The sequence below is a fragment of the Aquarana catesbeiana genome, linkage group LG01 (assembly GCF_042186555.1).
Source record: "Aquarana catesbeiana isolate 2022-GZ linkage group LG01, ASM4218655v1, whole genome shotgun sequence".
Lineage (NCBI taxonomy): Eukaryota > Metazoa > Chordata > Amphibia > Anura > Ranidae > Aquarana > Aquarana catesbeiana.
This window is the reverse complement of record NC_133324.1, coordinates 989,146,503-989,173,459: the sequence shown is the minus strand read 5'-3', so window position 1 is coordinate 989,173,459 and position 26,957 is coordinate 989,146,503.

Sequence of the window (26,957 nt, the reverse complement as noted above, 5' to 3'; positions counted from 1 at the left end):
TTTAAAAGTCTATGGGAGAAATCAAAAGTGCTAATTTTAAAGGCTTATATGCAAGTTATTGTCATAAAAAGTGTTTGGGGACCTGGGTCCTGCCCCAGGGGACATGGATCAATGCAAAAAAAAGTTTTAAAAACGGCCGTTTTTTCAGGAGCAGTGATTTTAATACTGCTTAAAGTCAAACAATAAAAGTGTAATATCCCTTTAAATTTCGTACCTGGGGGGTGTCTATAGTATGCCTGTAAAGGGGCGCATGTTTCCTGTGTTTAGAACAGTCTGACAGCAAAATGACATTTTGAAGGAAAAAACTCATTTAAAACTACCCGCAGCTATTGCATTGCCGACAATACACATAGAAGTTCATTGATAAAAACGGCATGGGAATTCCCCACAGGGGAACCCCGAACCAAAATTTTTTTAAAAAATGACGTGGGTTCCCCCTAAATTCCATACCAGGCCCTTCAGGTCTGGTATGGATATTAAGGGGAACCCCAGGCAAAATTTTAAAAAAAAATGACGTGGGGTTCCCCCTAAATTCCATACCAGACCCTTCAGGTTTGGTATGGATTTAAGGGGAACCCCATGCCAAAAAAAAAAAATGGCATGGGGTTCCCCCAAAAATCCATACCAGACCCTTATTCGAGCACGCAACCTGGCAGGCTGCAGGAAAAGAGGGGGGAACGAGAGAGCGCCCCCCCCTCCTGAACCGTACCAGGCCACATGCCCTCAACATTGGGAGGGTGCTTTGGGGTAGCCCCCCAAAACACCTTGTCCCCATGTTGATGAGGAAAAGGGCCTCATCCCCACAACCCTGGCCGGTGGTTGTGGGGGTCTGCGGGTGGGGGGCTTATCAGAATCTGGAAGCCCCCTTTAACAAGGGGACCCCCAGATCCCGCCCCCCCCTGTGTGAAATGGTAAGGGGGTACAAAAGTACCCATACAATTTCACTAAAAAACTGTCAAAAATGTTAAAAATGACAAGAGACAGTTTTTGACAATTCCTTTATTTAAATGCTTCTTCTTTCTTCCTTCATCTTCTTCTTCTGGTTCTTCTGGCTCTTCTGGTTCTTCCTCCGGCGTTCTCGTCCAGCATCTCCTCCACGGCGTCTTCTATCTTCTTCTCTTCAGGCCGCTCCGCACCCATGGCATGGGGGGAGGCTCCCGCTCTTCTCTTCATCTTCTTCTCTTCTTCATTTTCTTCTCCGGGCCGCTCCTCATTCATGCTGGCATGGAGGGAGGCTCCCGCTGTGTGACACGTTTCCTCGTCTGACGGTTCTTAAATAACGAGGGCGGGGCCACCCGGTGACCCTGCCCCCTCTGACGCACGGTGACTTGACGGTACTTCCCTGTGACGTCACGGGGAATGACACAGGGAAGTCCCATCATGTCCCTTGCGTCATAGGGGGGCGGGGTCACCGGGTTCCCCCCCCCCGTTATTTAAGAACCATCAGATGAGGAGACGTGTCACACAGCGGGAGCCTCCCTCCATGCCAGCATGGGTGTGGAGCGGCCCGGAGAAGAAAATGAAGAAGAGAAGAAGAGAGGAAGAGAAGAAGAGAAGAAGATGAAGAAGAAGATGAAGAAGAGAAGAGCGGGAGCCTCCCCCATGCCATGGGTGCGGAGCGGCCCGAGGAGAAGAGATAGAAGATGCCGCGGAGGAGATGCTGGACGAGAACACCGGAGGAAGAACCAGAAGAACCAGAAGAAGAAGAAGAAGATGAAGGAAGAAAGAAGAAGCATTTAAATAAAGGAATTGTCAAAAACTGTCTCTTGTCATTTTTAACATTTTTGACAGTTTTTTAGTGAAATGGTAGGGGTACTTTTGTACCCCCTTACCATTTCACACAGGGGGGGCGTGATCTAGGGGTCCCCTTGTTAAAGGGGGCTTCCAGATTCCGATAAGCCCAAAGCCTGCAGACCCCCACAACCACCGGTCAGGGTTGTGGGGATGAGGCCCTTGTCCTCATCAACATGGGGACAAGGTGTTTTGGGGGGCTACCCCAAAGCACCCTCCCAATGTTGAGGGCATGTGGCCTGGTACGGTTCAGGAGGGGGGGCGCTCTCTCGTCCCCCCCTCTTTTCCTGCGGCCTGCCAGGTTGTGTGCTCGGATAAGGGTCTGGTATGGATTTTTGGGGGGACCTCACACCGTTTTTTTTTTTTTTTGGCGCGGGGTTCCCCTTAAAATCCGCACCAGACCTGAAGGGTCTGCTATGGAATTTAGGGGGACCCCCACGTCATTTTTTTAAAAATTTTGGCCGGGTTCCCCTTAATATCCATACCAGACCTGTAGGGCCTGGTATGGAATTTAGGGGGAACCCACATCATTTTTTTTTTAATTTTGGTTCGGGGTTCCCCTGTGGGGAATTCCCATGCCGTTTTTATCAATGAACTTCTATGTGTATTGTCGAACCGGCAATGCAATAGCCGCGAGTAGATTTAAATGGCTTTTTTCCTTCGAAATGTCATTTTGCTGTCAGACTGTTCTAAACACAGGAAACATGCGCCCCTTTACAGGCATACTATAGACACCCCCCAGGTATGAAATTTAAAGGGATATTACACTTTTATTGTTTGACTTTAAGCATTATTATAATCACTGCTCCTGAAAAAACGGCCATTTTTAAAACTTTTTTTTGCAGTGATCCATGTCCCCTGGGGCAGGACCCAGGTCCCCAAACACTTTTTATGACAATAACTTGCATATAAGCCTTTAAAATTAGCACTTTTGATTATTCATGTTCGTGTCCCATAGACTTTAACGGTGTTCGCGTGTTCGAACAAACTTTTTTCCTGTTCGCATGTTCTGGTGCGAACCGAACAGGGGGGTGTTCGGCTCATCCCTAGTGCTGGACTTAGGATAGGTTATCTGTTAGTGTAGGAACATTTTAGCTTGGCTTAGTACCAAGCCTGGGCTGTGAATCTGCGTCAGGGTATAGTGACTCAGGGGCAGGGAGTAAGGAGGGGCTGCCATACATATTTATGAGGAACTCAACCAATCCCCAGCAAAAAGGGTCTGGAAGGGGGCAGGCCACCTCATAAATGGAGATGAGCCATGCCAGCAGGTGAGTTGGGCGGGAGATGGAGATAAAGTGCTGAGGAGGTTGTTGGTGGCCCTTGAGGGGCCCTAGTCTGGGGGGTTACCTCTGGCCTGGGCTCAGGTGTTGGAAGGTCCCTTCTACAACACACGGGAGGAGGCTTTCCTGGAGACATGAGAGCAAGGAGAGAGGACAGCAGGAGAAGGTCAGCACGTCTGGGAGATCTCCTGAGAGACAGCCGGGTGGGCTGGTGAGTGTCAGTCTGGAGGACTGTGGGGAGAAGATAGCCTGGAGGGCTAGTGAAAGGGGCATCTTCAGCCAGGAGGGTTGGCAGTGCCTGAAGAGGTGGTGCTGGGATCAGTAGTCACAGGAGGAATAGTACAAGCTGGACACTGTATTTCTTGCTACACAACCAAGGGGCCTCGGGTTCCTGCCTGTAATGGGCCATTGCCTTTATTTCTGACTGAGTGACTGTCAGATCTTTACACGGTGATCCAGCTGGGTTCTGCAAGCATGTGCTGGAGGAAGAACGAAGCTGTATACATTATATTGTCAAAAGTATTGGGACGCCTGCCTTTAGACACACATGAACTTTAATAACATCCCAGTCTTAGTCCGTAGGGTCAAATATTGAGTTGGCTCCGCCCTTTGCAGCTATAACAGCTTCAACTCTTCTGGGAAGGCCGTCCACAAGGTTTAGGAGTGTGTCTATGGAAATGTTTGACCGTTCTTCCAGAAGTGCATTTGTGAGGTCAGGCACTGATGTTGGACAAGAAGCTTGCAGTCTCAGCTCTAATTCATCCCAAAGGTGTTCTATCGGGTTGAGGTCAGGACTCTGTGCAGGCCAGTCAAGTTCCTCCACCCCAAACTTGCTCATCCATGTCTTTATGGACCTTGCTTTGTGCACTGGTCCAAATCATTTGGTGGAGGGGGGATTATAGTGTGTGGGGGGAGGGGGGATTATGGTGTGGGGGTTGTTTTTCAGGGATTGAGGGGGATTATTGTGTTGGGGGAGGGGGGATTGTGGTGTGGGGTGAGGGGGGATTATGGTGTGGGGAGAGGGGAATTATGGTGTGGGGGGAGGGGGGATTATGGTGTGGGGGTTGTTTTTCAGGGATTGGGTTTGGCCCCTTAGTTCCAGTGAAGGGAACTCTTAAGGCATCAGCATACCAAGACATTTCGGACAATTTGATGCTCCCAACTTTGTGGGAACAGTTTGGGGACGGCCCCTTCCTGATCCAACATGACTGCACACCAGTGCACAAAGCAAGGTCCATAAAGACATGGATGAGCGAGTTTGGGGTGGAGAAACTTGACTGGCCTGCACAGAGTCCTGACCTCAACCCGATAGAACACCTTTGGAATGAATTAGAGCGGCGACTGAGAGCCAGGCCTTCTCATCCAACACCCCCCCCCCCCCCCCATCCGATCCTCGCTGTGACAGCAGACCGGGGATCTTCTTCTCACAGACACCTTTCCACACTCCACCCAAGAAACAAGAAAACTTTGTCTGGAGTTCCACTTTAGGTGACATTTTTGTTACAGAATGATGGAAACAGAAAAAGATATTTAATAATGAAGCTCCTTACCTGGATGGGCCGTGGTCACTGAAAATAAGAGAAGAGAAGACACAGAGTTAGGTTTGATCTTCCATTGATATAAAAGTTCCTTTATACAGAGTAATGAGGATGTACCATGTGACCTGAGACCCAGCAACCAATCAGATCTCAGCTCACTGTGGTCACATGATAGAAGATATGATTTTTATCAATGGTCCCTTATGGTGTCCATACCTCTGATTTGTTGTATAATCTGAGGACCATCTATACCAGTGGTGGTCAAAGTTCTTGAACTAGGGGACCCCTGACATCACCAAAGGGCCACACATAATATTCAGGAGCCAGTCCTAGACTGGAGACACATTATATGAGACTGCTAAGATCTCTGCTATTACACCCCTTTACACATCGATTCCCCCTGTAGAACCCTCTAGAAGTGTGCTGGACTTAGGATAGGTTATCTGTTAGTGTAGGAACATTTTAGCTTGGCTTAGTACCAAGCCTGGGCTGTGAATCTGCGTCAGGGTATAGTGACTCAGGGGCAGGGAGTAAGGAGGGGCTGCCATCCATATTTATGAGGACCTCAACCAATCCCCAGCAAAAAGGGTCTGGAAGGGGGCAGGCCACCTCATAAATGGAGATGAGCCATGCCAGCAGGGGAGTTGGGTGGAAGACAGAGATAAAGTGCTGAGGAGGTTGTTGGTGGCCCTTGAGGGTGTCTCCCTAGTCTGGGTGGTGACCTCGGGCCTGGGCTCAGGTGTTGGAAGGTCCCTTCTACAACACACGGGAGGAGGCTTTCCTGGAGGTATGGGAGCAAGGAGAGAGGACAGCAGGAGAAGGTCAGCACGTCTGGGAGATCTCCTGAGAGACAGCCGGGTGGGCTGGTGAGTGTCAGTCTGGAGGACTGTGGGGAGAAGATAGCCTGGAGGGCTAGTGAAAGGGGCAGCTTCAGCCAGGAGGGTTGGTAGTGCCTGAAGAGGTGGTGCTGGGATCAGTAGTCACAGGAGGAATAGTACAAGCTGGACACTTTATTTCTTGCTACACAACCAAGGGGCCTCGGGTTCCTGCCTGTAATGGGCCATTGCCTTTATTTCTGACTGAGTGACTGTCAGATCTTTACACAGTGATCCAGCTGGGTTCTGCAAGCATGTGCTGGAGGAAAAAGGAAGCTGTATACACTATATTACCAAAAGTATTGGGACGCCTGCCTTTACACACACATAAACTTTAATGGTCTCTCAGTCTTAGTCCGTAGGGTTCAATATTGAGTTTGCCCACCCTTTGCAGCTATAATAGCTTCAACTCTTCTGGGAAGGCCGTCCACAAGGTTTAGGAGGGTGTCTATGGGAATGTTTGCCCATTCTTCCAGAAGAGCATTTGTGAGGTCAGGCACTGATGTTGGACGAGAAGGCCTGGCTCGCAGTCTCTGCTCTAATTCATCCCAAAGGTGTTCTATTGGGTTGAGATCAGGACTCTGTGCAGGCCAGTCAAGTTCCTCCACCCCAAACTTGCTTATTCATGTCTTTATGGACCTTGCTTCATGCACTGGTCCAAATCATTAGGCGGAGGGGGGATTGTGGTGTGGGGTGGGGAGGGAGGATTATGGTGTGGGGGGGGGATTTAGGTGTGGGGGGGAAAGGGGGGATTATGGTGTGGGGAGAGGGGGGATTATGCTGTGGGGGTTGTTTTTCAGGGATTGGGGGGATTATGGTGTTGGGGGAGGGGGGATTATGGTGTGGGGGTTGTTTTTCAGGGGTTGGGTTTGGCCCCTTAGTTCCAGTGAAGGGAACTCTTAAGGCGTCAGCATACCAAGACATTTTGGACAATTTGATGCTCCCAACTTTGTGGGAACAGTTTGGGGACGGCCCCTTCCTGATCCAACATGACTGCACACCAGTGCACAAAGCAAGGTCCATAAAGACATGGATGAGCGAGTTTGGGGTGGAGGAACTTGACTGGCCTACACAGAGTCCTGACTTCAACCTGATAGAACACCTTTGGAATGAATTAGAGTGGAGACTGCGAGCCAGGCCTTCTCATCCAACACCCCCCCATCCGATCCTCGCTGTGACAGCAGACCGGGGATCTTCTTCTCACAGACACCTTTCCACACTCCACCCAAGAAAAAAGAAAACTTTGTCTGGAAATCCACTTTAGGTGACATTTTTGTTACAGAATGATGGAAACATAAAAAGACATTTAATAATGAAGCTCCTTACCTGGATGGGCCGTGGTCACTGAAAATAAGAGAAGAGAAGACACAGAGTTAGGTTTGATCTTCCATTGATATAAAAGTTACTTTATACAGAGTAATGAGGATGTACCATGTGACCTGAGCCCCAGCAACCAATCAGATCTCAGCTCACTGTGGTCACATGATAGAAGATAATTTTTTTGTCAATGGTACCTTATGATGTCCATACCTCTGATTTGTTGTATAATCTGAGGACCATCTATATCAGTGGTGGTCAAAGTTCTTGAACTAGGGGACCCCTGACATCACCAAAGGGCCACACCTAATATTCAGGAGCCAGTCCTAGACTGGAGACACATTATATGAGACTGCTAAGATCTCTGCTATTACACCCCTTTACACATCGATTCCCCCTGTAGAACCCTCTAGAAGTGTACTGGACTTAGGATAGGTTAGCTGTTAGTGTAGGAACATTTTAGCTTAGCTTAGTACCAAGCCTGGGCTGTGAATCTGCGTCAGGGTATAGTGACTCGGGGGCAGGGAGTAAGGAGGGGCTGCCATACATATTTATGAGGACCTCAACCAATCCCCAGCAAAAAAGGTCTGGAAGGGGGCAGGCCACCTCATAAATGGAGATGAGCCATACCAGCAGGGTGAGTTGGGTGGAAGATGGAGATAAAGTGCTGAGGAGGTTGTTGGTGGCCCTTGAGGGTGTCTCCCTAGTCTGGGGGGTGACCTCGGGCCTGGACTCAGGTGTTGGAAGGTCCCTTCTACAACACACGGGAGGAGGCTTTCCTGGAGACATGGGAGCAAGGAGAGAGGACAGCAGGAGAAGGTCAGCACATCTGGGAGATCTCCTGAGAGACAGCCGGGTGGGCTGGTGAGTGTCAGTCTGGGGGACTGTGGGGAGAAGATAGTCTGGAGGGCTAGTGAAAGGGGCAGCTTCAGCCAGGAGGGTTGGCAGTGCCTGAAGAGGTGGTGCTGGGATCAGTAGTCACAGGAGGAATAGTACAAGCTGGACACTGTCAGGGGCGTAACTAGAAATAGCAGGGCCCCATAGCAAATTGTTGTATGGGGCCCCCCTGCAAACAGCCCCCCCCCCACAGCTGCCCTAGTGTCAATGCAGCGTGACCTGTGCCCAATGCAGCGTGACCTGTGCCCAATACAGCGTGACCTGTGCCCAATACAGCCTGGTCTGCCTTTGCCCCATACAGCCCCACCTATGCAGAGGAAGAGGCAAGCCACCCGGATCAGCAGAGAGCGGGATTGCCCGCTGTAATAGCTTTCATTTGAATTTCCCGTCTTCCCGGGGCTCATCGTCACATAGCCCCACCTCTTGGACCGACGCCTTTGATGACGTCATTGGATCGGCATTCTGTCTATCAAAGGCACCGGGCCAAAAGGTGGAGCTATGTGACGTGAGCCCCGGGAACACTGGAAGTTCTAATAAAAGCTATTATTCAGCTCTCTGCTGATACGGACAGCTCGCCTCTTTCTTTCCTCTCTCTTCCCCAGGAGACTGTGGCGGCGGTGCTCTTATCCTCACTGGGCCTCACTCGGCTGCGGGCCCCATAGCGCCCGCATGGGTCGCTATGGTGGTAGTTACGCCCCTGGACACTGTATTTCTTGCTACACAACCAAGGGGCCTCGGGTTCCTGCCTGTAATGGGCCATTGCCTTTATTTCTGACTGAGTGACTTCAGATCTTTACACAGTGATCCAGCTGGGTTCTGCAAGCATGTGCTGGAGGAAGAACGAAGCTGTATACACTATATTGTCAAAAGTATTGGGACACCTGCCTTTACACGCACATGAACTTTAATGACATCCCAGTCTTATGCCCCGTACACACGGTCGGACTTTGTTCGGACATTCCGACAACAAAATCCTAGGATTTTTTTCCGACGGATGTTGGCTCAAACTTGTCTTGCATACACACGGTCACACAAAGTTGTCGGAAAATCCGATCGTTCTGAACGCGGTGACGTAAAACACGTACGTCGGGACTATAAACGGGGCAGTGGCCAATAGCTTTCATCTCTTTATTTATTCTGAGCATGCGTGGCACTTTGTGCGTCGGATTTGTGTACACACGATCGGAAATTCCGACAACGGATTTTGTTGTCGGAAAATTTTATCTCCTGCTCTCCAACTTTGTGTGTCGGAAAATCCGATGGAAAATGTCCGATGGAGCCCACACACGGTCGGAATTTCCGACAACACGCTCCGATCGGACATTTTCCATCGGAAAATCCGACCGTGTGTACGGAGCATTAGTCCGTAGGGTTCAATATTGAGTTGGAAATTTTTTATTTGAGAATCTTGCAAACAATTAACACATTCCAACTTTTTTTTTTATACAAAAATACAAAAAAAAAAATATTATACATATATATACATACACACATACATACATATATAAATATACACATATATACACATACACACATACATATATTTCCTTTTTTTTTTTTTTTTAAATATGCATAACATATTGTATATACAACTAAACATAATAATAAAGGCTTATTTCAACCTATAATATATGAACAAAAGGGTTTTTGTTTCAACCAAGAGGAATATCACTGTATTATATTATACTATATACATATATAACTAAATAGCACAGACATCTTCAACAATTCTACACATTACTCAACTTGATTAACATTCAGACCAAGAAACATAGATTATCATGTGTATGTAGCCTTTCTTCAAAATTATGTTTATCCTTGAAAATCTAAAGGAGTGTCCAGAGAGAAAACAGGGAAAGAACCCAACACCCAGAGATCAACAAACAGCAGCTACAGGCCTGATATTCCTCCACGCCTTTATCCAGACCTTTGCCGCCATCTGTCTTTCTCGAGACCCTGAATTTTCCCTACCTCACCAAGAATCTCACACACCACCACCAGAACAGGAAGGACTTTCTGCCGAAGGGATACCTGACACCGTGCATTCCAGGTGTAATATCGGACTACTAAGCTGACTAGAAAAAGAGTGTCCAAATCAAATCCCTTGCGATTCTGCAATGCTCCATACACCCGCTCAGCATAAGACATGCAAGGTAGGAAAGGAATATTCAGAGCCCTCCCCACCTTTTTATAGACTTCTATATTGAAAGGGCACTGAAGCAAGAAGTGGTCCATGGTTTCCACTTCACCCTGACACTCCACTCTTGGACAACCACGATTGTCCAAAGAGCGGCACTTCACGTTCCCCCTCACATAGAGCCTACCGTGGAAAGCGAGCCAGGCCTGGTCCCTAAATTTCAAGGGAATCCGCTCAGAATTTATTAAACGTAAACCCTCCCTCATAATATGACCTGGGCAATCCCTTAAGGCCAGTGGCACATGAAAGACAGCACCCACGATCTTCTCCCCCAGGAGTTTCCTAGGAAGGGACCTGATATCCTCTGCTGTCACATGCCACCGTTTAAGAATTTTCAGGCACAGGGCAACATAAGCCGGGAGCTTACCATGCTTGATACTTAGGCTTTTCACTGGCCCGCCACTCTCCCAACAGCCCAGAAAAGGTCTAAACCAGATCTGGAAAATACCTACCCATCCAGGCGGTCTCTCTGCTAGCATGTTACCAAAATTGTGTTTCAAAAACATCAGAGAGAAGAACACAACCGGGTTGACCATCCCTAGACCACCCTTCCACCTAGATAGGTAAGTCACATTCCGCTTCACAAGATTCAGCTTGTTCCCCCATAATAATTGGAAGAAACAACTATAAATCCTGGTATAGCAAGACTCTGGCAAGATGCAAACAAAGCTGACATACAAAAAGGTAGGAATCAGGTAGGTCTTAATCAAGTACACCCTTTACCTCAAGGAGAGCCGCCACCCTTTCCAGCATTTCACCTTGACATCAGCATCATTCAGCCTGGCTTCCCAATTTGACTTACTGTAATCATCAGGGCCAAACTTGATGCCTAATACTTTGACTTTCTGCTGAGGCCTCGGGAAGGTGTCCGGAAGTGCAAAGCTCTCACCTCCCTCGCTCATCCAAAAAACTTCACTTTTATCACGGTTGACCTTGGAGCCCGATGCCTCGGAATACTGCTCTATAACTGAAACCACCTCCTGTGCCTCCTCTGTCCCAGAGATAAAGACAGAAACGTCATCAGCATAGGCTACAATCCTCAAGGGCGGCTCACCAGTAATGCCCACCGGCACCCCGCACAACGGTCCGCTCTCTAGCCTTCTGATGAAGGGGTCAATTGCGAACGCGTATAGCAAAGGGCTCAGCGGACACCCCTGGTGCACCCCCGATCCAACCCAACCGTTAACAAGCATGAAGCTCTCTGCCTCTCTGTATAAAGTCTTAAGCCATCCAATAAACCCACCCTCCAGGCTATACTTGTCAAGGAGAAGCCATAGGTACTCATGATTGACACGATCAAAAGCCTTCGCCTGATCCAGTGCCAGCAAATACTTTCCCCAGCCTTCAGCCCTGCAACGTTCCAGAGCCTCTCGGACAGCTAACACCACTGAAAAAGTGCTTCTGCCCTGGACTGAACAGTGCTGCTGACGAGAAAGCAATCCGTCTGCCACTGACGACAAGCGCCAGAAAATTATCTTCGCCAGAATCTTTCTATCGACATTGAGAAGGCTAATGGGGCGCCAATTCTCAATCATCGAGGGATCCTTGCCTTTTGACACCAGAATCACAGCAGATTGTCTCATGAAGGGAGCGAACCCTCCTGCAGACAGCCGTTAAATACCTCCACAAGATAGGGTACCAAGCTGGATTTGAAAGTCTTATAAAATTCAGCCGTCAATCCGTCTGGCCCAGGGGTTTTCTTAATAGCCAGACCATCTATAGCTTTGACTACCTCTTCTGCTGTGATTCCCCCTGTCAAACTTGCAAGCGGAATGTTATTTCCCAGACCTGGTGTAGAATCCAGAAAACTCAACATCTTTGCCTGATCGAGGTACTTCTCCCCCAGAAGATCCACATAAAAAGACCTTGAGACCTCCAGGATCCCTGACCTGGATTTCGTCAAAGAGCCCGTACGATCCCTTAGCCCAACAACCGTCTTAACTGCTGCGCTTTGTTTGCAGTTCTGATAAGGGTCGGGCGAGTGATATTTCCCGTAGTCCCTTTCCAGAACCAAGGAAGCGTGCCGGTCATACTGATACTTCCTAAGGAGAAGTTTCACCTCAGAGATTGCCCCGGAATCTCCACCACTTGAGACAAGGCGATCAAGTTTTCTCCGCAGCTGCTGGTAGGCAATGTACTTACCAAGCTGTTTCCTTTTTCCTATGGCCTTGAAAAACCCACTAATCCGGCTTTTGGCAAGCTCCCACCACTCCGACTTACTGCTGCAGAAAACCAGGATGGTTACCTGAGCCTGAAAAAAATCCTCAAAAGATTGTTTTACCTCCTCGTCATCCAGCAGAGCCGAATTCATCCTCCAAATACCCTTTCCTTTAGGTGGTATATCTGAAGCATTGAGAATAACAGACAGCAAAAGGTGATCAGAAAACTCCACCATACGACACTCAGGAGCCGAAAAGGCAGAGTCCCTATCTATCCTGCTCTCACAACTGCCTCGCCTAAATGTGTACCCCGTGCTGTCTGGGCAACGCTTAATATGCGCATCTTTCAGACCTGCTTCCCTGGCTATCGTATTAAAAAAAACGCTATCATATCTCAGGTTGTCAGTGGAGCCTTTCCTGTCTTTGGGCCTAGTAACGGCATTAAAATCACCTCCAAAGACAACTTGCCGAGATGTAAAAAGGAAAGGCTTAATCTTTGTAAAGAAGCATTTCCTCTCCCATCTAGTCTGTGGTCCATAAATATTTATTAAACGCAGATCATGCCCCTTCACAGAGACGTCCAGGACCATACACCTTCCAATCTCTACCTCGATAAGCCGCCGACACGTTACCATGCCAGTAAAAAGTACTGCAACTCCGCTGTAAGGCTCAGCCGCAAGAGACCAGAAGGAGGGCCCACGCCTCCACTCCCTCTTTGCCAGGTGGACATCGGCAAGTCTATTTAGCTGGGTCTCTTGCAAAAATAAAATATCAGCATCCATCTCGCTGAGAAAAAATAAGGCCATATTACGAGCCCTTACAGATTTTATGCTGGCAACATTAATCGTTGCCAACTTTATCGGAGTGGGAACTGCCATCAGGATGATTGAGGTAGGCGTTTCTTAGCCTGAGCTCCCTCCCCCCTTACTGGAGACCTTGACCTCTTTAGAGAACACTCTACCTCATCTTCCTCCATCTGAGACATGGAATTAGAAGACTCCTCCTCCCCCTCAGATAAGGACCCAAACTTGTTTCCCAGCGGTAGATCATCTACCTCTAATGATGAAACCGAGGAGGCAGAGGTCAGGACTACCTTATTCCTCCTTCTCCCCACCTTGGTCCACTCTCCCTCCTCCCCTGAAACATTACCCTGAAAGACCTCATCTACATTATTAGCAGTGGCAACTTCCCCCTTCTTCAGCTCAGAACCTCCACTAGAGGTTTTACGCTGCCTTTGGGCAGGCCCTGATGAAGCTGCCACCTCAGATCTGCACAAATCTGCCCCTTTGGCAGCCTCAGCCAATCTGGATGACTTATTTACTTTTGGAACACTGGGCACTTGAAACACTGGGGAAGAACACACAACAGAAGTAGACACAGACACAGTAGGGAGCATAGACTGGGGAGCAGACACAGTAGGGATCACACCTTCAGGCTGGGAAACTGACACCTGGGGGGGTCCTCAGGACTAGCTGAAACAGATCCACCAACCGCTTGCTGCCCCCCACGTTCCTCCTCCTCCATCCTCAGAAGTTCTTCCACCACCTCTGGCTGATTATGGAGGGCTTCAGGGCAAAGACTATAGGGGTGACCTAACTCGTTACAAAGATTACAACGAATACTATTGCAGTCTTTTGCAACATGCCCTGAGCCCTGACAGAGGGAACATTTCTGCACATAACATGAGCTTGAAAAATGCCCCTTTTCACCACAGCGATGACACAACTTTGGTTGCCCTGCATAAAAAGTAATAATACTGTCACAACCTATAAAGGCAGACGAAGGGATGTACTCAACAACATTACCCGTGACATGCAGTTTTACCAACACTGTCCATCCTCCTGTCCAAATCCCCCTATCATCTACAACTTTCCTCAATGGAGCTTGGACATCAGCATATCTCCCCAACCACACCACCAGATCTGCAGCAGGAATGGACTCATTGCGTACTAGAATTGTGACGTTCTTATATAATGGCTGGCGAGAGATTACTTTGGGTGACAAACCTGCCCATTTTGGGGACTCCTTCCACCTCTGCTCATACCTCTCCCAAAAGACATCTAATCCTTCCTCCTTGACAAAGGAGAGTTCATACTCATATGACCCAACTGGGCTGATAAGGGCAAAAATCTCCTCCGCTTTAAAACCCATCCCCAGAATACGGTCCACCACATCTCTCCTATTTGGGGGCGGGCTTCTCCAGTCCACCTCAATTGGACCACATTGCGGCCTTTAAAGGAGCTACCAGATGGTGTCAGATTGGCCTGACCTTCACTCACATCAGTCCTAGTGACCACAGAATAACTGGCCCTACTCACCCTTGGGACAGGTGCAGCCACCGCTGCAGCATAGGAAATAACTGCACTCCTTGCAACATCCCCCACATCACTTTTAGTTACAGACCCCTCTTTAGATAAGTTAGAAACAACATTATCATCAACAGATGGAACAGAGACTTCTGACACAGAAATATCATCTACATTACCCTTGGTAATTCTTACTTCATTTCCAGTAACTAAAGGGTTACTAACAGCGGAGATGTCTTTATCAGCACTCTTCACAGCAGAGTCTGCACACCCCTCACTGGCTCTCTGTACACAGGTGGGAGTCTCAGCCAGGAGATGATCTTGCTCTCCACTGCTCTCTACAGCACCCTCTATAGGAACTACATCTCCATTATGTTGTATAGGCAAATCTTTAACAAAAACGGCTTTTTCAGCCAACCGATGTTTCAAAGGTTTTGGGGGGACATCACTATCCTCTTCTTCATCCTCAGATGATCCAGACACGGCAAACTTGCGACCATGCAAAGGGGATTCCATTTCTGTGATTAACTTAAGCATTCCTGCTCCCTTCACAGGCTCAGATGGATCATCTTGCTCCATAGCCTCCTGCTGCGGTGACAAGGGCACAGAACTTCCTTGGCCCAGTGGCATACTGGCAGTCAAAACACCTGACTGCTGATCACCCGCAGCCTGTGTGCCAGAGCTTTCTCCACTTTCTTCAGGCATACTGATACTTGCCTCAGAATGTAAAGATTTTCCAGCGTGCTGGCCAGAAACACAGTCCAAGCCCGAAGAAACTTTTTTGCTTTGCACTGACCTTTCTTTCTCGCACTCCGGTGATGCTTCTCCTCCACTGGACTCTATGGTCCCTCTGCGCATTGTATGGAAGCGATCATCATTACCATATTTCTCCTTGAAAGCTCCGCTGGTTTCTTTCAATGCAGCCACCAGCAGACTCTGCTTTTCCACTTTAGCCTCCAAAGCCATTAACTCAGGCCGCATCTGTCTTCTCTTAGAACTGTGAAGCCGGTCATTTGCAATTTTTTTATGTTTGAAGTCAAACTTCAACTTCGTCAGTACTTCCTCCTCCTTGGCAATTCTCGCAATCCTAGCACAAACCTTCTTTCTGTAGGCTGACAGGCTTTCACCTTTAGCTGGGCCATTTCCCAGGTCCTCAAACACTGGTATGGGAGGACCGGTACTCTGGCCATCCGGGGGATCCTCCCCGGGGTCCACCCCAGATTCCTGCATCCACTCTGGGTATAGGGAGTAATCAAGCTCAGCTGGATCAGTAGGCCTCTCTGGAGCTCAGGAAATCAGCAGTAGTGCAGCCACACCCTTTGCAGCTGTAACAGCTTCAACTCTTCTGGGAAGGCCATCCACAAGGTTTAGAAGGGTGTCTATAGGAATGTTTGACCATTCTTCCAGAAGAGCATTTGTGAGGTCAGGCACTGATGTTGGACAAGAAGGCCTGGCTCGCAGTCTCTGCTCTAATTCATCCCAAAGGTGTTCTATTGGGTTGAGATCAGGACTCTGTGCAGGCCAGTCAAGTTCCTCCACCCCAAACTTGCTTATTCATGTCTTTATGGACCTTGCTTTGTGCACTGGTCCAAATCATTAGGTGGAGGGGGGATTGTGGTGTGGGGTGGGGAGGGAGGATTATGGTGTGGGGGGGGACTATGGTGTGGGGGGGAAGGGGGGATTATGGTGTGGAGAGAGGGGGGATTATGGTGTGGGGGTTGTTTTTCAGGGATTGGGGGGATTATGGTGTTGGGGGGGGGGGGGGGGGTTATGGTGTGGGGGTTGTTTTTCAGGGATTGGGCTTGGCCTCTTAGTTCCAGTGAAGGGAACTCTTAAGGCGTCAGCATACCAAGACATTTTGGACAATTTGATGCTCCCAACTTTGTGGGAACAGTTTGGGGACAGCCCCTTCCTGTTCCAACATGACTGCACACCAGTGCACAAAGCAAGGTCCATAAAGACATGGATGAGCGAGTTTGGGGTGGAGGAACTTGACTGGCCTGCATATAGTCCTGACCTCAACCCGATAGAACACCTTTGGAATGAATTAGAGTGGAGACTGCGAGCCAGGCCTTCTCATCCAACACCCCCCCATCCGATCCTCGCTGTGACAGCAGACCGTGGATCTTCTTCTCACAGACACCTTTCCACACTCCACCCAAGAAAAAAGAAAATTTTGGCTGGAGTTCCACTTTAGGTGACATTTTTAGTACAGAATGATGGAAACATAAAAAGACATTTAATAATGAAGCTCCTTACCTGGGGCGACCACGGCCACTGATAATAAGAGAAGAGAAGACACAGAGTTAGGTTTGATCTTCCATTGATATAAAAGATCTCAGCTCACTGTGGTCACGATAGAAGATATGATTTTTGTCAATGGTCCCTTATGGTGTCCATACCTCTGATTTGTTGTATAATCTGAGGACCATCTATATCAGTGGTGGTCAAAGTTCTTGAACTAGGGGACCCCTGACATCACCAAAGGGCCACACCTAATATTCAGGAGCCAGTCCTAGACTGGAGACACATTATATGCGACTGCTAAGATCTCTGCTATTACACCCCTTTACACATCGATTCCCCCCTGTAAAACCCTCTAGACCTCTGCCGGGTTAGCCCCCCCCATATCAAAATTTTTGAAAAAATCTTATGCAGTTTGTTAGATCTTTGTTAGATCAGGTTAGATCAACCGTTGTTTGTGTTAGATCTCCCACAGAAGAAGCAATGTTAACAGTTATTTGCTGGGGGGGCTAACCCGTCATCAGCCCCCCCTTGTCAAAAAATTGACCAAAAAGTTAGCTATTTTGGAAGCAATTTGTTAGATCCGGTAAGATCAAGTGGTTTTAACGTTAGATCTCACATAATTAGAGACTTATTAAGTGATTAATGAGGGGGGGCTGGCCCCCCCTTATCAAATTTTCTGGCCAAAAATCATTCAGGCTAATAGATATTCGTTAGATCCGGTAAGATCAATTGGTTTTAACGTTAGATCTCATATCATTTCAGAGATATTCCACATCAAAATAGAGATATTAGGTGGTACATATGGATGGGTTAGCCCGCCTTATCAAATTTTTGGGCCAAAAATCATCTAGGCTAATAGATATTCGTTAGATCCGGTAAGATCAAGTGGTTTTAACGTTAGAGATATTAGGTGGTAGTACATAAGGATGAGATTAGATCTCACATAATCAGAGACTTATTAAGTGATTAATGAGGGGGGCTGGCCCCCTCTTATCAAATTTTCTGGCTAAAAAATCACCCCAGCTAATTGATATTCATTAGATCCGATAAGATCAAGTGATTTTAATGTTTGATTATCCATAATTACAGGGATATTATGGATATTTGGTAGCGATGCACGGATATCCATACTAGTGTCTATATTGGAGGCGGTGATGAGCATTTTCATGTGTACCAGTGAGGAGTGCCATTGAGCATACCGAGGTATGCTGAAATTATGTGAGACATTAATCGACAGGTGTGTCCAAGCCCAGTGAAGCCTGAAGCACAGTGCCAGAAGCCAGAGGCAAACTTCGGAGGGCTCTGGTGAAGGAGCCAACTGGGTGCCCATCTACGCTAGCTGGCTCAATACCAATGACACGAAGAGACAGCAGCAAAAGTCCAAAATTTTGCAGAGGGCCCTCCGTTGTTGCCTCCAAGCAACCCAGTGTCCTATTTCTTTTGACAAATGCTGCCTGGTGTTGGAGAGTCAATGCACACTAGACTCCCAGAATTTAGCGCAGACTTAAGCCCAATCAGAACCTCACAGAGAGGAGCGTGGATACAAACCACCGAACAGGCCAGGGCCACCACTTCCTCCATGCTCCCTGACAAGCTGGTGAGACCTTCTCCTTTTGTTCCCATCCAAGTAAAGGGAGTCTACGCCAAGGCCCTACGGGATACTGGAGCTTAAGTGACCCTTCTCTACAGAGACTTCTATGACAGGCACCTCAAGCACTTGCCTTTGCAGAAGTTGGAAGAGCTGCAGATATGGGGCATTGCAACTCAGAATTTCCCCTATGATGGCTATCTACTGGTCAAGCTGACCTTCGATCCCTCCATGGCTGGGAAAGCCGAGACTTTTGAAACTCAGGCAGTGGTCTGTCCTCACCCACCAGGGGCCAGTAAGAATTCTCTCATCATAGGGACCAATACTGATCTTGTCAGAAGGCTGTTGACACCTCTTGTTCTGGAGCCGGGCACTTCAACTACAAGTTTTCACCCCATGTTGAGACAAGCCTACCAGCACCTGGTACAAAAACAGAAGGGAAAGATCTGGCGCTTGGACAAGTGTGAGAAGGTGTTACAGCCTGGTAAAGTGGCCTATTTATGAGCATCTGTCAAGCTAAATTGGAAGCAAGCAGGCCCTTTCATTGTCCTTCAATCAGACGGACAGAGAGAAGACATGGGAGTGGAGATAATTCCCGAGGTGGTTTCAACCAAAGGGTTGCAAAGAAGTCACGGGAAGATCTTGGTTAGTGTCCGCAACATAACAGCCTCGCCATTGAATATGCTGGCTCAGATGTTGCTGGGACAAGTGAATCTGGGCACCCCAGTCCCGCCGTTTGATTTGGTGGGGGTAGCAAAGAATGGAATCTCTGTGGAGGAGCTCTATCCGAAAAATACTCCCCTTTTGCCTGAATGGAAGGAAAGGGCCAAGACTCAGCTCCTGAGATGGCAGGCTGCATTCTCCAAGAGTGAATTTGATGTGGGGTGTACAAAAAGTGCCCAATACCAGATCCATCTCTTCGAGTGCATAAGCCATTCAGGGAAAGAGTTTGATGGATTCCTTTAGGGGACTTGGAGGATCTGCATGAACAACTGGCAGAGTTGAAGAGGGCAGGTATCATCCGAGAGTCCCAGAGTCTATACGCTTCCCCAATAGTGGTGGTACGGAAGAAGAATGGGTCACTGAGGCTGGGTATTGACTACCGGACACTGAACTGAAGGACCATTCCCGACCAATATACCACCCCAAGGATATAAGATGCCTTGCAGAGCCTGTCAGGAGCAAAGTGGTTCAGCATGCTGGATTTGAAGAGTGGGTATTACCAAATCCCCACGCACCCTGAGGATCTGGAGAAGACCATTTTCATTACCCCGCAGGGGATGTTTGGATTTGACCGTATGCATCAAGGCCTGTCTGGTGCCCCAGCCACCTTCCAAAGGCTAATGGAGAAGACCGTGGGTGACATGAAACTGATCGAGGTGTTGGTGTACTTAGACAACATCATCATTTTCAGCAAGACTCTGGAAGAACATGAAGAGTTTCTGCAGAAGGTCCTTAAGAGACTCCATGGTGAGGGTGTTAAAGCTGTCTCTGGAAAAGTGCCAGTTTTATCAACCCTTGGTCAACTACCTTGGTCACATTGTGTCTGCTGATGAAGTGGCCACTGACCTCCTGGCCGAGGCCTACCTACGTGACTGAGCTTAGGTCATTTCTGGGATTCTGCTCTTATTACAGAAGATTTGTCAAGGGATTCGCTAAGACGCTGACCCTAATCTGGCGAAGCCTGTCAGACCAGCTGGAGGGCCCAGAAAACCCAGAGAGTTCATTCAGGAACAATTGACTCTGAAGTGTGAAGAGGTTTTAGGCAGCTGAAGTGAAGCCTAACAACCGCTCCAGTCATGGCCTATGAAGATCCAACCAAGCCATACGAGCTACACTTTGACGCCAGTCGAGATGGGTTAGGTGGGGTGCTATATCAAGAGCATGACTGCCATCTACGGCCTGTTGCCTACGTGAGTCGGAACTTGGCCCCAGCCGAGAAGAACTATCCCACTATCACAATACTTTACTTGTCCGCCTCGCAGAAGTTGCAGGAGCTACAGATTCTGCTCTAAAATGGTTTGCATCCTTCCTAGAGAATCGCTCCCAGATAGTGAAACTAGGAACATTCACCTCGGAAACCAGGGCTATCTCCTGTGGAGTCCCTCAGGGCTCACCCTTGTCACCAGTGCTATTTAACATCTACATCCGCCCACTTCTCAATATCATCAGGAAAACCGATCTCTGCTTCCACTCATACGCTGACGACACCCAACTCTACCTTCACATCAACGGACAAAAAGACCTTCATCAGCAATTGCAGAAATGCCTCACTTTAATAGATGACTGGTTGACCATTAGCTCCCTTAAACTCAACGGATCAAAAACAGAACTTCTTCTCCTACAAGCTAACAAAAACTCCAAAATAAAGACTCCGTGAACACCTCCCACCATCCTCGGACAGAACATCTCTCCAAGCACCAAAGCCAAGAGTTTCGGAGTCATCTTTGACTCAGGAATGACAATGGATGCACAAATAGGGTCAGTAGTTAGCGGATCCCACCATCTCCTCCGCCTGCTACGCAGACTCATCCCCTTCATCCCAGAAGAGGACAAAGCGGCAGTTCGGGGAACAATCATCAATTCCTGACTCGACTACGCAAATTCGCTCTACGTAGGATTAGCCCAATATCAGCTTGCGCGCTTGCAACTCATCCAAAACACGGCGGCAAGACTGTTAACAGGAAAAAAACCCTGGGAATCCATTTCCCCATCCCTAAAGAGCCTACACTGGCTAACCGTGAAGAATCAGATCACATTCAAGACCCTCTGCCTCACCCACAAATGCATACAAGGAAATGCTCTGCTATATCTCCGGGAGAGAATAAAACACTACACACCGAATCGCAGTCTTCGATCAGCTAACCAAAACCTCCTCATCATTCCCAAATACCGCTACAAAGCAAAGGGAGAACGAAGATTCGCAGTCCAAGGACCTCGACTATGGAATGCTCTTCCAACCCACATCCGCATGGAAGCAAACCACCAGACCTTCAGGAAAAAACTAAAGACCTTCCTTTTCTAAGAAGCTGACAACAGAGAATGCATCTAGCGCCTTGAGGTGATTCAGTTCGCATTTGTAGCGCTCTACAAATTATTCATTCATTCATTCATTCCATGCACAAACTTGAGTTCCTGGCCTTGAAGTGGGTGGATAAGCTGAGGGATTAACTGTATGGAGCGGAGTTCGTGATCAAGTCCGACAGCAATGCTTTCACCTACATCCTCACTTCCACCAAGTTGGACGCCACGGGTCACAGATGGTTGGCTGCTCTATCAAGGTTTATTTTCAGCCTGAAGTATCGACTGGGGTCAGGAAACAAGACGCTGATGCTTTGTCAAGAAGGCCCCATTGTTCCAGAGACCCTCCAGAAGAATAGGCCCAACTGACACCTGAAGGGTAAGAGCCTTATGTCAAGGAGCAGAACATCAACCTGGAGTAGGATCCAGGACCGAAGAGCTTGGAGTGTCAGCCGTTGGTGTCCCCAGATGTTATTGCAATGTCACCCAAGTCGGGGATGAAGGTCTGCCCAAGCTGTCAAAGACCTGCGGAGGGACCAGTTGGAGGACCCTCCCTGTAACTTGGCATTGAAGGGCTTGGAGAGCCAATGCCCTGACTTGCTCCTCACTGACTCCCCAAAGGGATCCCATCTGCACTGAGAGTGGGATTGGTTTCAGGTGCACAGAGGGTTAGTCTACCGAAGGGGCCCCTCTGACGATTCTGATGAAAAATGGCAGCTATTCCTACCTTAAAAACATACGGAGACAGTATTAACTGCCCTACTGTCAGGAACCATGAATCAGACCGAGACAGAAGTATAGTTAAATCACACTTGTTTAACAATTATCATAATAAGGTAAACAGAGTAAGCGTAGTCAAAACAAGCCAGAGTTCAGTAACCGGATCGGGTAGTCAGCCAAGCAAATGTCAGAGAGCCAGAGATAAACATAGTAGTACAGCAAGCAGGATCAGGAGCCAGAAGGAATGTCAGCCTAGCAAGTCTTCAACAGGAACGCAGGAGAAAGACTCTGTGATGTTGACAAAGGTGAAGGTTGAGATCAAGTGAGCTGGACGACTTGCTGGGTAACTGTGGAGAGAAATGGGAGCTGGCAATTAGCTGACAGCTGAGTGGCCAGGTCAGAGAAGGAAGGGCTGAGCCCAGCCCTGACACCTACATGACAACCATGGCCACCTAGGGCCCAAGAGGACTTTTCTCCTGGTGAGGGACCGGTTCTACTGGCCCTGCATGCAGGCTGAAGTTGAGGACTATTGCCACTCCTGCATCAGATGTATCCAAAGGAAGACTCAAGAGCTGCCCCAATGGACCATCTTCAGAGTCAAGGACCCATGGAGCTGGTGTGCATTGACATTCTGTGCTTGGAGCCTGATCTGAGCGGGCAGGGAAATATCCTGGTAGTGACTGACCATTTCACTCAGTATGCCCAGGCGTTTTCCACGAGGGACCAACAAGCATCCATGGTGGCCAAGATCTTTGCGGAGAAATTCTTTGTGCACTATGGTCTGTCCCAACGCATCCACTCTGATCAAGGGAGAGATTTCAAGAGTAGTCTCATCAAGAGACTTTCAGACCTGTTGGGCATCAGAAAGTCTAAAACCACCCCGTATCAACCTCAAGGAGATCCTCCCTCTCCTCCTTACTCTCCCTATAGTTTGATGTTCGGACCGTAGGCCCAGCTGCCAGTAGACTTGGCCTTCAGCACATCCCTCGACCATACCTTAGCAACTTTCCACAGAGGGTATGTGGATCGCCGGCAGAGATGTCTGAAAACCACCTTTGATAAGGCTCAAGCTGCCTCATATGCCTGAGGACAGAGAAACAAAAAAAATTTTGACCTTAGGGTACGAGTGCAGGACCTACAGCCGGATGACAAGGTATTGCTGAGAAACCTGGGTGTCCCTGGAAAGCACAAGTCGGCTAACCGCTAAAAGTCACAGCCCTATGTCGTTTGCAAGCATCTGCCCAGACACCCAGTATATCAAATCCAGCCAGAGGGAAGCACAGGCCTGCTGAAGACTTAGCATCACAATCATCTGTTGCCTCTGTCAGAAGCAGTTCATGTGCCACCACAGCCAGATTTACAGTCCACACCCACGGCCTCTCAAAGATCCCGGCCAGTGACTAGATCTCACTCTGTACCCCTTGCTGAAGATGAAAACAGTGAGGAGGAAGAGAAAGATTGTCTGTGGCCATCTCGAATGCCAGGGCCTTGCACCCACCCCCCCTTTCTTCTCCTCCCACTGAGGTGACTCTCAGGCCAGAGGCTCCTGAGTTTGTACCTCAAAATCCACCTTTTGAAGAGTTGGAAGACCCTCAATCTTCCCTGTTGACAAGAGACCCCTAAGACTTTCCATCCATCATTGAGGAAGCTGAAGCTGATATGCAGGAAGAAGAGACCAGTGTGCCTGTAACGCCAGAACCTAAAGAACAGCGAGAGCGAAGGGTTATTCACCCGCCCAAAAGACTAACATATGATACTTTGGGTGAAAGCTCTGAGGAGGTGGTTCTCATTGCAAAAAGGACTCTTGAAGAAACTGATCCTTCCACTGCAGATTTGGTGGTGGACAATCCCAACTCACTGTCAGGGCTGGGCTCAGCCCTTCCTTCTCTGAGCTGGCCACTCAGCTGTCAGATAATTGCCAGCTCCTATCTCTCCACAGTTACTCAGCTGTTGATGATATCCTGCTCGTCAGTCCTGCCTACTTAAGCCGTCCAGTTCAGAGGATCTCTGCCTTCGCCTTGGTCAACATCACAGAAACAATCTCCTGCGATCCTGTTCAAGACTTGCTTTGCTGACATCCCTTCTGGCTCCAGATCCTGCTTGCTGTTCCGCTACATTGATCCCTGACTTCTGGCTTGGCTGACTATCCGTTCCTGTTACTGAACTTTGGCTATGTTTTGACTACGTTTGTTCTTTTTACTTTTATTATTAAACAAGTGTGATTTAACTGTACTTCTGTCTCGGCCTGATTTCTTGGTTTCTGACACTCAGCCCCTGGCACATCTAGCTGGGCCATTCCAGTTAACCTCCCCTCCTATGCTAATTGGTGGGATTTTCCTCTGCCAGGGTTTTATGTAAATTGTATGGTTTCCTGTGCACACTAACCTGTTTTTTTTCCGTGTGTATATCAAAAGCATGTAACAGGCCATAGACTCTTTACCTCCTTTGGCGGACCAAAGGTTCTTTGGTGGGGGGTGTGTGTAGCGGGGGCTACTCTATCACCCATGGTCCCACACCTCCTGCCATTCCTGCCAGTGACTGCTGGACTGAATAGACACTGACACAGGCACTCACTGAGGGTGAGCACGCCTGTCAGTCCCTGTGGGGAATTTCTCCCCCTCCCTCTCCTCTTACTGTGTCCCTATTGGCAGGGAGAGGGAGCCAATCAAGCAGCAGCAGAGGACCACGGCCCACAATACAGCCCCATTGATTTCTACAGGGGGTTGAACTACCAAGCCCAGCCTGCTTTGCAAGAAGGGGGGGCTAGCTAAAGACTTAAGCTTGTTGGTCTGAGGAGAGATCACCATGAGGCAGGGAGGTGAACGGAGGTGTGAGGAGAGACTACAGGCACCCGCTGAAGAACCATGCAAAGAAGGTTTCAGGGACCATCCAGAGACGGTTGAATATGGATGTACCTTCTGTACCACCTAATATCTCTATTTTTTATGGAATATCTCTGGAATTATGTGAGATCTAAAGTTAAAACCACTTGATCTTACCGGATCTAATGAATATCTATTAGCCTGAATGATTTTTGGTCAGAAAATTGCATGTGGGGGGGCCAACCCAAACTTTTGTACCGCCTAATATCTCTATTATTATGTGGAATATCACTGAAATTATGTGAGATCTGACATTAAAACCACTTGATCTTACCGGATCTAATAAATATCTATTAGCCTGAATGATTTTTGGCCAGAAAATTTGATAAGGGGGGCCAGCCCGTCCGTATGTACCACCTAATATCTCTATTTTGATGTGGAATATCTCTGAAATGATGTGAGATCTAACGTTAAACCACTTGATCTTACCGGATCTAGCGAATATCTATTAGCCTGAATGATTTTTGGCCAAAAAATTTGATAAGGGGGGCCAGCCCCCCCTCATTAATCACTTAATAAATCTCTAATTATGTGAGATCTAATGTTAAAAGCACTTGATCTTACCGGATCTAACGAATATCTATTAGCCTGAATGATTTTTGGCCAGAAAATGTGATAAGGGGGGCTAACCCGTCCATACATACCACCTAATATCTCTATTTTGATGTGGAATATCTCTGAAATGATGTGAGATCTAACATTAAAACCACTTGATCTTACCGGATCTAATGAATATCTATTAGCCTGAATGATTTTTGGCCAGAAAATGTGATAAGGGGGGGCCAGCACGTCCATATGTACCACCTAATATCTCTATTTTGATGTGGAATATCTCTGAAATGATGTGAGATCTAACATTAAAACCACTTGATCTTACTGGATCTAATGAATATCTATTAGCCTGAATGATTTTTGGCAAGAAAAATTGATAAGGGGGGCCAGTCTCTAAGTCTCTAATTATGTGAGATCTAACGTTAAAACCACTTGATCTTACCGGATCTAACAAATTGCTTCCAAAATAGCTAACTGTTTGGTCAATTTCTTGATAAGGAGGGCTGATGATGGGTTAGCCCCCCAGCAAATAACTGTTAATATTGCTTCTTCTGTGTGAGATCTAACGCAAACAACGGTTGATCTAACCTGATCTAACAAAGATCTAACAAACTGCATAAGATATTTTCAAAAATTTTGATATGGGGGGGGGCTAACCCGGCAGAGGTCCCTCTAGAAGTGTGCTGGACTTAGGATAGGTTATCTGTTAGTGTAGGAACATTTTAGCTTGGCTTAGTACCAAGCCTGGGCTGTGAATCTGCATCAGGGTATAGTGACTCAGGGGCAGGGAGTAAGGAGGGGCTGCCATACATATTTATGAGGGCCTCAACCAATCCCCAGCAAAAAGGGTCTGGAAGGGGGCAGGCCACCTCATAAATGGAGATGAGCCATGCCAGCAGGGTGAGTTGGGTGGAAGATGGAGATAAAGTGCTGAGGAGGTTGTTGGTGGCCCTTGAGTTTGCCTCCCTAGTCTAGGGGGTGACCTCGGGCCTGGGCTCAGGTGTTGGAAGGTCCCCTCTACAACACATGGGAGGAGGCTTTCCTGAAGGCATGGGAGTAAAGAGAGGACAGCAGGAGAAGGTCAGCATGTCTGGGAGATCTCCTGCGAGACAGCCGGGTGGGCTGGTGAGTGTCAGTCTGGAGGACTGTGGGGAGAAGATAGTCTGGAGGGCTAGCGAAAGGGGCAGCTTCAGCCAGGAGGGTTGGCAGTGCCTGAAGAGGTGACCATTGACCATTCTTCCAGAAGAGCATTTGTGAGGTCAGGCACTGATGTTGGACGAGAAGGTCTGGCTCACAGTCTCCGCTCTAATTCATCCCAAAGGTGTTCTTTCGGGTTGAGGTGCAGGCCAGTCAAGTTCCTCCACACCAAACTCGCTCATCCATGTCTGTATGGAACTTGCTTCGTGCACTTGTCCAAATCATTTGGTTGAGGGGGGATTATGGTGTTGGGGGAAGGGGGGATTATGGTGTGGGGTTGTTTTTCAGGGGTTGGGCTTGGCCTCTTAGTTCCAGGGAACTCTTAAGGCGTCAGCATACCAAGACATTTTGGACAATTTTATGCTCCCAACTTTGTGGGAACAATTTGGG